We start from the raw sequence: 10988 nt of genomic DNA, 5'->3' as shown, positions 1-10988 counted from the left end.
GGAAAAATGAGATGGAGGATAAAAGCCAGAGTTTGGCGTTTGCAGACACAAACTACTAAATATAAAATAAACAACAAGGACCTACTGCATAGCACAAGGAACTCTACTCAATATTCTGTGATAACCTATATGGGAAAAGAATCTGAAAAAAGAATGAATACATGTATATGTGTAACTGGATCACTCTGCTGTACCCCTGAAACTAACACAAACTGCCAATCAACTATATTCCAGTAAAACATAAATAAAGGGGAGGGGAAAAAGAAACATCATTCAGTGAAAAAAGCCAGACACAAAAGGCCATATAAACTGTTCAATTTCATGTATTTGGAATTTCCAGGGAAGACAAATCCATTCAGACAGATGGGTGGCAGATAGAGGTGGGAGTGAAGACTGACTGTGGATAAGCCTGAGGGCACTTTGAGGGGTGGGACTTTCTGAAACTATAGGCTTCCTAAAACTGCATTGTGGTGGTGGCTGCACAACTCTGTGAAAGCACTAAAACTTCAGTGAAGTGTACACTTAACACAGGTGTGTCATCAAAGCACAAGAAAGCCACTTAAAAGAAAAAGTAACACCATCTATGTGAAAAATGCAAATATTATAAGGATATATAATTTAGAGACTGAAAGTCATAGCTGTTCTTTCTGTTAAAAGAAATAATCATTCATGACACCTGTGAAGACAATAAGGCAGGGATTTCCCCAGTGGTCTGGTGGTTAGGACCCAGTGGGTTCAATCCCTGGTCAAAGAACTAAGATCCCATGAGCCTCACGGTATGGCCAAAAATTAAAAAAGATGTTATTTAGGACAATCACAACAGGTGTAGGGGCCACTGCTGAAGGGGAAAGACTGGACTCAACTGCAAAGACACAATGAAGAGTGAGAATTTATAGCAAAGCAGCAGATGGAGGTGGGGGTCATTGGATAGAGAACCACTAAGAGGAAAAATCAGGGTAAAGGGCAGTTCTGGCCAAACTGACCTAAGAGGACTCAGGGCAGATCAGGGTGACCAGACACTACCCAGGAGATGGTGGAGGGTGAGGAGTCCGACAGGTCACGAGCGTGATGAGACATCGACGGAGGGGGGGTCTGGCTAAACCTACTTGATCTGGCTACACATGGGCCTGTCTCTGAGGCCACACCCAAGGACAGACTCAGAGGAGACTGACTACAGCTTGGTCAAGGGCAGTGTCTTTGTCACCACTTCCCATATATAATAATTTCAACAGTTTGACTTATAGTCTTCTAGATTTTTCTTTTTTTTTCTTTTTTCACTGTTTAAGGAATTTTTATTAAAGCAAGAATTTTATAATCCAAATTACGTTTAGATTTTTCTTTACACCAACTAACATTGAGAGGTATGCTGCTTTTCTTAAGAGAAAAACTGCATTTGTTTTTTGGCATGTTAATTCTCCCATTAACAGCAGGGCTCAGACGCTAGTCCCTGGACGCTGATCCTGGTGTGTTTGAGGTTCTGTGGTCACGTAGGGCTCAGTGTGAGGGTCCAGAGCAGCAGTGGACCCCACCACCGCTCAATGCTCCTCAGAGGGTGGGCAGCATCCAGCCAGGGCCCAGAGAGGGAGGATTTGGGGACTGATTTTCACAGGTCTTTCTTTTTTAACCTCTTGTTTTGCTTTGGGGTAGAGCCAATTAACAGTGTTGTGATAGTTTCAGGTGGACAGGAAAGGACTCAGCCATGCATGCACATGTATCCATTCTTTTCCAAACCCCCCTCCCATCCAGGCTTCCACATAAAACTGGGCAGAGTTCCATGTGCTATAAAGAAGGACCCTGCTGGTTATCCATTTTAAATACAGCAGTGTGTACATGTCCATCCCAAGTTTCCTAACTAACCTTCCCCCCATCCTTTCCCCTGGTAACCATATAAGGCTCACAGGCCTCTCTTGATCTCAGATCCAGAGTAAGGACCCGAAGCCTCAAAACAGGCCTTTGTGGAAAGTAGATCAACAGTGTAGTGAGTGGCTAGGAAGGTCATGGGACCATAACAAGTCAGAGTCAAGGTAATGATTCATAGGCAGATAAAGTGAAATAATGGAATGCTGAGTATACTGGAACAGTATCTGACCCAAAGAAAAACCCCTACTTTAGCTCCTCCTTTACTCATAAAAACTAACTGCAGGAGAGCGATCGAGACAGTGGAGTAGTAGGATGTGAAGCTTAACTTCTCTCACAGATACATGAAAAATTTCTTCTACGTGTGGAACAAGTCTCATAGAATACCAACTGGATGCTGCTGGAAGACCTCAGACTGCCGAAAGAGCAATAAAATCTCCACGTAAGCAGGTAGGAAAAAAGAAAGTGAGGAAGGGATCAGGATGGGACCTGAGCCCCAGGAGGGGGCTTTGGGAGAGGAAAAGTTCCTCTCTCTGGGAAGCCCCCTCACCGGCGGGGAGGTTGGCCAGGATGGAGGGGAGCTTCAGAGCCTCAGAGGAGGATGCAGCAGCCGGAGCAGGGGGAAAGCTGCACCGGCACGGTGTCGCCGCCCTGCGTGCCCCAGCCTGAGACACACACCCACAGGCGCAGGGCGGGGCTGGGCGCTGGAACTCAGGCTTCAGACAGCAGGCCAGGGAGAGGACTGGGGATGGCCAGCCCAGGCTGGCTGGAATCCGACTGCAACCACAACTGAGGGTGTGCGTGCAGGAAGTCCCAGCTGCCTTAGAGGCCAGGCGTGATTGATTGAGGGGTGCATGAGGGAAGGGGCGGGACCCAAATTCCTTCCCTGTGCGCATGCTCACAGAGGGCAGGAAGGACACCACCTGCACTGGCTCCAGGTATAGGTGCAAGCCACCGTCACCCACCTTCCTCGCAGATTCCAGGAGTCCGGAGCCAGCCCCAGCCCCATCACACGCTCCGGGGCACACCTGAGCCACCACCCCTGCCAAGAACCCTAGACCAGGCACCAGCCACCATATCTGCATACCCCTATCAAGCAGATAATGACCAGCACACACTGAGGAAGGAGGGAACAAGCATCAATACTAAAAAAAAAAAACCCTCATACCAAGTATCTTAAACCCACACAAGCTTCTTAGGGTCATCCCCACATATAAACAGTCCTCCAAGACCACAGTAGATAACTGCTTCCCCTAAATTCACAGAGTAAGAGAAATGTAAGTAAAATTAAGAAGCAAAGGAGCCACTCCCAGTTGATAGATCAAGAGAATTCCCCTGAAAGAACAATGAAACAGAGCTCTTCACTCTAATAGACACTGATTTCAAAAAGGAGATGATGAAAATACTGAAGGAATTAAGAAAGGCTATCAACAGAAATGCAGAGTACTTTAAAAAGGAACTAAAAATATATATAGAGAGAAACCAAGAAAAAATTAGCAAACTCATTTGCAGAGAGAAAAGCTGAGCTAAAAGTAATAAATAGCAGAATGGATAACACAGAAGAAAGAATAATTGGTCTGGATGATAGAATAATGGAAATTACCCAATTGGGATAGCAGACAGAAAGCCAAATTAAAATACATAAAAGCAATATGAGACCTATGTGATAACATAAAGCATGCCAATCTATGTGTAACATAGATTCCAGAAAAGGAAGAATAAGAAAAGGGGATCGAAAATGTATTTGAAGAAATTATGGCTGAAAACTTCCCAAACCTAACAAAGAAGAGATATTCAAGTACAGGATGCACAGAGGGTTCCCAAACAAGCTAAACTCAGACCACACCAAGACATATTATTATAAAAATGACAAAGAGAGGGTTCCAAAGGCAGCAAGAGAAAAACAGAGTTAATTACAAGGGAACCCCATATGGCTATCAGCTGGTTTCTCTACAGAAATTCTGACGGCCAGAAGGGAGTGGCAAGATATATTCAAATTCCTGAAAGAGAAAAATCTGTAATATAGGATACTCTACACAGTAAGATTACCATTTAGAATAAAGGAGAAATCAAAAAATTTTCTCAGAGAAGAAAAACTAAAAGAATACAACAATACTAAACCTAGTCTGAAGGAAATATTGAAATGTCTTCTCTAAATAGTAAGACTACAGGAAAGAGAAAATCACAATTGGAAAACAAATCACCTTAAATAAAGCCAATACACAAATTAAAACAAACAAAAATTTCTGTGAAACTGATGATAACCACAACAAACAGCAAAAGGATGAACAGGAAGGTATAAAAAAGGACATCAAAATCATAAAATGTGAAGAGAGAAGAGAAGAAAATGTGACTTTTTTTCCTAGACTGTGTTTGAGCCTATATGACTATAAATCTAAGTCAAGCAGACATGGGAAGGTATTAACATACTTGAAAAACAGGGTAGCCACAAATCAAAAACATAAAATAGATTCACAAAAACCAAAGAGAAAATAACATAAGTATAAGAAAGGGGGCTTCCCTGGTGTGTCAGACGGTAAAGAATCTTCTGCAATACAGGAGACCTGGGTTTGAGCCCTGAGTAGGAAGACCCCCTGGAGAAGGGAATGGTTAACCACTCCAGTATTCTTGCCTGGAGAATCCCATGGACAGAGGAGCCTGGCGGGCTACCGTTCATGGTATTGCAAAGATGTCAGACATAACTGAATGACTAAGCACACACATAGTAAAAAAGAAAATCATCAAACCACAAGAAAAACAAACAAAAAAATGACAAGAAATATAAAATGAATGGGAAAACAAGATTCAAAATGATAATAAATACATATCTATCAGTAGTTACCATAAATGTCAATGGATTGAATGCTCCAATCAAAACACACAGAATGACAGCCTGGATTAAAAAAAACAAAAGCCAACAATATGCTGCCTGTAAGAGGGTTGCTTTAGGGCAAAGGACACCCACAGACTGAAACTGAAGGGAGAGAAAAAGGTATTTCACACAAACAAAAATGACAGGAAAGCTGGGGTCACAATATTCATATCAGACAAAATAGACTTCAAAACAAAGGCCATAAAGAAAGATAAAGGACACTGTATAATGATAAAAGCATCAATACAAGAAGAGGATTTTACACTTCTCAACATACGTAACACCTAATATGTGTATGTGTGCTCAGCTGCTCAGTCATGTCTGACTCTCTGTGATCCCATGGACTCCTCTGTCCATGGAATTTTCCAGGCAAGAATACTGGAGTGGGCTGCCATTTCCTACTCCAAAGGATCTTCCTGACCCAGGGATCAAACCCATCTCTTGCATCTCCTGCACTGGCAGGCAGAGTCTTTACCACTGTGCCACCTGGTAAACACTAATATAGGAGCACCTAATACATAAAACAAATAGAGACATAAAAGGAGAAACTGATGGGAATGCAATAAAACGGAGACTTTGACACCCTACTCACATCAATGGACAGATATTCCAGACAGAGAATCAGTAAAGCAACAGAGATCCTAAATGATACAACAGAATAGACTTAATTGACACTTTCAGGACACAACAACAAAAACCAGAATATATATATATATTCTTTTCAAGTACACATGGAACAGTCTCTAGGACTGACTGCATACTGGGGCACAAAACAAGCCTCAAAAATGTAAGAGTACAGAAATTATCTCAAGCACCCTACTGACCACAAGAGCATGAAATCAGAAACCAGCCACAGGAAGAGAAATGGGGGTGGGGGGAGGAATTTAAGGAATGTGTGCTGAGAACTACAAAACATCAAAAAGGAAACTGAAGAAAATTCAGAGAAATGCAAGGATAGCTCATGCTCTGAGATTGAAGAATTAGTATTGTCAAAACGGCCATACTATCCAAAGCAATCTACAGATTTAATGAGATCCCTATCACACTGTTGGTGGCGGTTTAGTTGCTAAGTGGTGTTCAACTCTTGCAACCCCCTGGACTGTAGCCTGCCAGGCTCCTTCGTCCATGCGATTCCCAGGCAAGAATACGGACCCATGACATTTTTCACAGAATTAGAATAAAATAATAAAATTCACACAGAACCATAAAAGACTCAGAACTGCCAAAGTAATCCTGAAGAAAAAGAACAAAAGCAGGGGCATAACACTCTCAGATTTCAGACAACAATACAAAACTACAGTCATCAAAAGAGTATGGTGTTACCACACAAAAACAGGCATACACACAAAACCAGGAACACACACTCTTCAGTTCAAAATGGCTTAGACTTAAATGTAAAACATGACACCATCAAATTCCTAGAAGAGATCATGCAACTCAACAACAAAAAATAAACGCCCCTATCAAAAAAAGGGCCGAGGGCCCAAATGGAGAAATGGAAACATTCCTGCAAAGAATAAATACAGATGGCCAATAGGAACATATAAAGCTGCTTAACACCACTAATTATTAGGGAAATGTAAATCAAAACTACAATGAGGTACCACCTCACACTGGTCAGAATGGTCATCACTACAAAGTCTACAAAAACCAAATACCAGAGAAGGTGTGGCAAAAAGGGAACCCTCCTACACTGCTGGTGGGAATGAAAATTGGTGCAGTCTCTGTGGAAAACCATGTGGAGGTTCCTCAGAAAACTAAAACTAGAGTGACACCACATGATCCAGCAATCCTACTTCTGGGTATATATTAGGAACAGATGGAAATTCTAATTAGACAGGATACATGCACTCCAATGTTCATAACAGCACTATTTACAACAGTCAAGACATGGAAGCAACTTAAGTGTCCATCAACAGATGAATGGGTAAGAAAGATGTGATACATAGGTATGGTGAAATACTACTAAGCCATTAAAAAGAATGAAATGCCATTTGCAGCAACAGGGATACAACTAGAGTTTATCATACCAAGTAAAGTTAGAGAACGATAAATAGCATACAGTATCACTATAGGTGGACTCTAAAATATGATACAAATGAACTTACCTATGAAACAGAAACCGACTCAAGACATAGAGAACAAACTGGCGGCTGCTAAGGAGAAAAGCGTTGGGGAGGGATGGAGGGGGAGGCTGGGGTTAGCAGATGCAAATGTTATATATAGAATGAATAAATAACAAGGCCTTCTTTCTGTACACACAGAAAACTATATTCAATACCCTATGATAAACCACAATGGAAAAGAATATGAAAAAGTGTGTGTGTATATATATATATATATATAAAATTACTGAATCACTTGCCTGTACAGCAGAAACTGACACAATGCTGTAAATCAACTATTCTTCAATTAAAAATATTGATTATAAATTAAGTGAAAAATAGTAAAAAGCAAATGCACATCTCAAGCACTTGCTCAGAGAAAGGAGCTGCCCTAGACTACCTTCAACAGACATCCCCAAAGAGTTAGATAAGAGAGACAGATTTGCATGGGGAAAACATGAGGGGCTTTCTGTTTCTAGAATCAGTAGCAGGGATTTGCTATGAGCGTCCAGCCTGTATGGAAATATCCCCATGGGTTTCACTATTTGAATGCACAGGCCATCATGTAGGTCCTTGAAGATCAATAAGGAAGAAAGACTCGCCGAGCAGCACCCCTCGTTTCTAACAATGAACTGGTCCTCTCCAGTTCTTTATGTCATGCTGCTGGGATTGAAAAGAAAGCTGCAGGAGCAGAATGGAACTCAAGTTGAAAGTAAGGGAAGGCGGTGTCCAAAATATCCTGACCCTAACATTTCACCCCAGCCTTGCCAGAGTCCTGGGACATGTCCCTGACTGACACGTGGAACTATGAAAGTTACTTTATGGGCAGACTGGAACTGACATATGTTATCTGGAAAGTGACATAAATTGCGTTATTAGATTTTGCTGAATTATGAAGTCTGACTTTGCCATGTGAACACCACTTTAGCGTCTGCCCTGAAATGGCTGTAATGGGATGTGTTGTCCCCAGAAAGGTAAAGGAATCCCCAACAACAGCCAAACAAGGAGACTTGAGCTCACATGGAAGCAAAGAAAAATAAAATGGGACTTTTGGATGAGTAGTTCCTGCATATGAAAGACGTGAGCAATTAAAGAACATGTCTGGGAACCAGGAGATGTTGTCAGTGTTGGAGCCCCTCCTAAGAGGCAATTATACCGTTGGCACCTACTTCTCTTCCACCTGCCCTCCCTTGCCTCCTCCATCCCCACCTCCAGGGTTCCTTCTCCCATGAACACCTGCACTTCACAAATAGCCATTCTGGTTTTTAAATCAGGAATCACAAAGAACACAGAGCATCATTTGCCAGTGATGACATCTCAAATCCATGTGGGACAGATGTTTTTCTGGTTGTTGGGTGGAGTCTTTCCATAGGTCAGGTCTGACCTACCAGAGGGGCAGCTGCATATCTGCTCAAGTGCATTTCTGTGTTGTCCACGCAAACCTGTCACAGCACTGGTCCATATTCATCCCTGCCCATGGGCTTACTAATTCATTCATTCAGGCATTTATGGCAAAGTGTCAGGCTCAACAGAGAACACAAACAGGAGATGCTAAGCTGTTGATCCCACAAGGAGCTTGCATTCCAGATGACAACTCATTGAAAAGTATAAACAGGACTTCCCTGGTGGTCCAGGGGTAAAGAATCCACCTGCCAACACAGGGGAACACAGGTTCAATCCCTGGTCCAGGAAGATTCCATGTGCTATGGGGCTACTGAGCCTGCACTCCAGAGCCTGTGCTCTATGAGAGAAGCCACTGCAATGAGAAGCCTGTGCACCACAACTCGAGAGTAGCCCCTGCTCACTACAGAAAGCCCATGTGCAGCAACAAAGACCCGCTAGAGCCAAATTTTTTTTAAAAAGAAGATGTGTTTTTAAAAAGTATAAATAAAAATGCAATAAGAGTCTGTTATGGACTGAGCTGTGCTGTGTGCCCCCTCCCCCTCAAAAAAAAAAAAAAAAGGCTGGGATCCTAACTCCCAGTTCCTCACAATGGGACCTTATCTGAAGAAAGGCCACTGGCCATGAGCTCATGAGGGTGAACCCAATGCTAGCACGTCTAGGGCCCATATGTGAAGGGGACACTTGGCCACAGAGACAGACACATTCAGAGGGAGAGTGTGAAGCCAGAGGGAGAAGGCCACTGTCCACAAACCAAGGAGAGGCCACAGAAGAAGCCAAGCCTGCTGACACCCGACCTTGGACGTTCAGCCTCCAAAACAGTGAGACCGTCAGTTTCTGTTATCCAAGATCCCCCAGTCTGTGGTTCTTTGTTACAGCAGTTTTAGGAAACTGATCCAGAAGGAAAAGGCAGAATATCTGGCTGGAGGGAGAGGGGAAGGAAGAATCAGGGTGGCTTCCTGGAGGCGGTGTCATATGGATTCAGACAGACTGACCCAGAAGGACTGGTGGGATTTCTCACTGCAACTGAGCATCGGCCCGTCAGGGACCTGCTTCAAAGCAGAAGATTTAGAAAAGAGGAGATTGGGAGGGTGGGGGGCGGGGTAGGGCTTGCAGGTCTCCCAGCTCTGGCATGTGCAGGGTGCGGGAATGGCAATGAGGAATTCCTGACTAAAGTGGAGGTACTATGAAGGGAGAGCAAAGCTGGGAGTGGACAGGCTGAGTGGCCCTGGGCCAAAGGTCACGTTCAGGTGTGAGGGTGACTCCTCTGGCCTCTTGGATGCACTGGGTCCCATGAGCAGCTTCCCTTCTCCCTGTGACTCAATGTGCTTAAGGGCTCTCTAGTCTCAGTTTACCTTCTTGCACTATCTTGTACCTTTAATTCAAATGACCCTAGTAAATGCCTTTCTGATCCTGTTTTCTTATAAATACATTTCTAAAGTCTTCAGCAGACCAGCGTCCAGGGGAGGTGCTGGCCCAAGGTTTTCTCGGCAGCAGTGCTATTTTCGCAGATGCCCAGAGCCAGTGTCACTTTCATCTTAGAAGCTACTCAAGAAGGCAAGAAATGATTCTGCTGCACTGAAAATATTCAACGATTCTGAATCTTGCATTTATACAGACATTTTAAATGTTGAATGCTTTTAACATTTTGGCCCTTAAAAAATTTTTTTTAACAGCCTTGGTATTAAGCATGCTGTAGAAAGAATCCAAGCACTCAGAACTTTAGGGATTTGACAAAGCTCATTAAGGCAGAGACTGTACCCAGATGAGGTGTCTGTGCTCCATCCAAGAGTCTAACCATAACTGATTATTACTGAATAATCAGATGAATGAAAGCCCATAATTGTCTCCCCCATTAGAAGGGACTTGGGAAAGGATGGGAGACTTGTCACACGGGAGCCCTGAGCCAGCTTTCTCCACACAGTTCTATCCTGTCTTGGGAAGCAGCCCTGTGGGGTGCCTGCTACCTCCATGTACAGATATGGCCTTTGGAAGTCAGGGTCTTTACCTGTCCTCCCACTGCTCATAGAATGGAGGCTGAATCCAATCTTGTCTCATTCTATTTCCACTTGCTGCCTCCCACCACTGCCCACCCCTCCCCCACCCCCCTGCCAAAAGAAAGTGAGTACTGGTTCTCTCCATCTCAGACCCAATGTTTGGCTCTTACAACTATCAAAAAGTACCCAATACAGAATGTTAACTGGTGTAGCCACTTTGGAAAACAGTATGGAGATTCCTCAAAAGAGTAAAAACAGAGCTACTGTATGATACAGCAATCCCACTCCTGGGCCCATAATTAGAAAAGATACATGCATGTTCACTGCAGCACTATTTACAATAGCCAAGACATAGAAGCAACCTGAGTGTCCTCCAGCAGCTGATGGATGGATTGAGAAAATATGGTACATACATACAATGGAAGATTTCTCAGCCATAAAAGACAGTGAAATCATGCTATCTGCAGCAACACGGATGGACCTAGAGATTATCATACTAACAAAACTAAGTCAGATAAACACAAATATAATATGATATCACATATGGGGAATCTAAAACATGATACAAATGAACTTACTGTCAAAACAGAAACAGACTCCCAGACATAGAAAACAGACCCATGGTTACCAAAGGGGAAACGAGAGGGGGAATAAATTAGGAGTTTGAGACTAACAAATATACAATGCTGTATAAAAAATAAACAAGGTCCTAATATATAGCACAGGGAACTATATCCTGTGGGACACCATAATGGA

Source organism: Ovis canadensis, chromosome 13, assembly GCF_042477335.2.
Source record: "Ovis canadensis isolate MfBH-ARS-UI-01 breed Bighorn chromosome 13, ARS-UI_OviCan_v2, whole genome shotgun sequence".
In the NCBI taxonomy this organism is placed as follows: Eukaryota; Metazoa; Chordata; class Mammalia; order Artiodactyla; family Bovidae; genus Ovis; species Ovis canadensis.
This window is presented reverse-complemented; position numbering follows the sequence as displayed.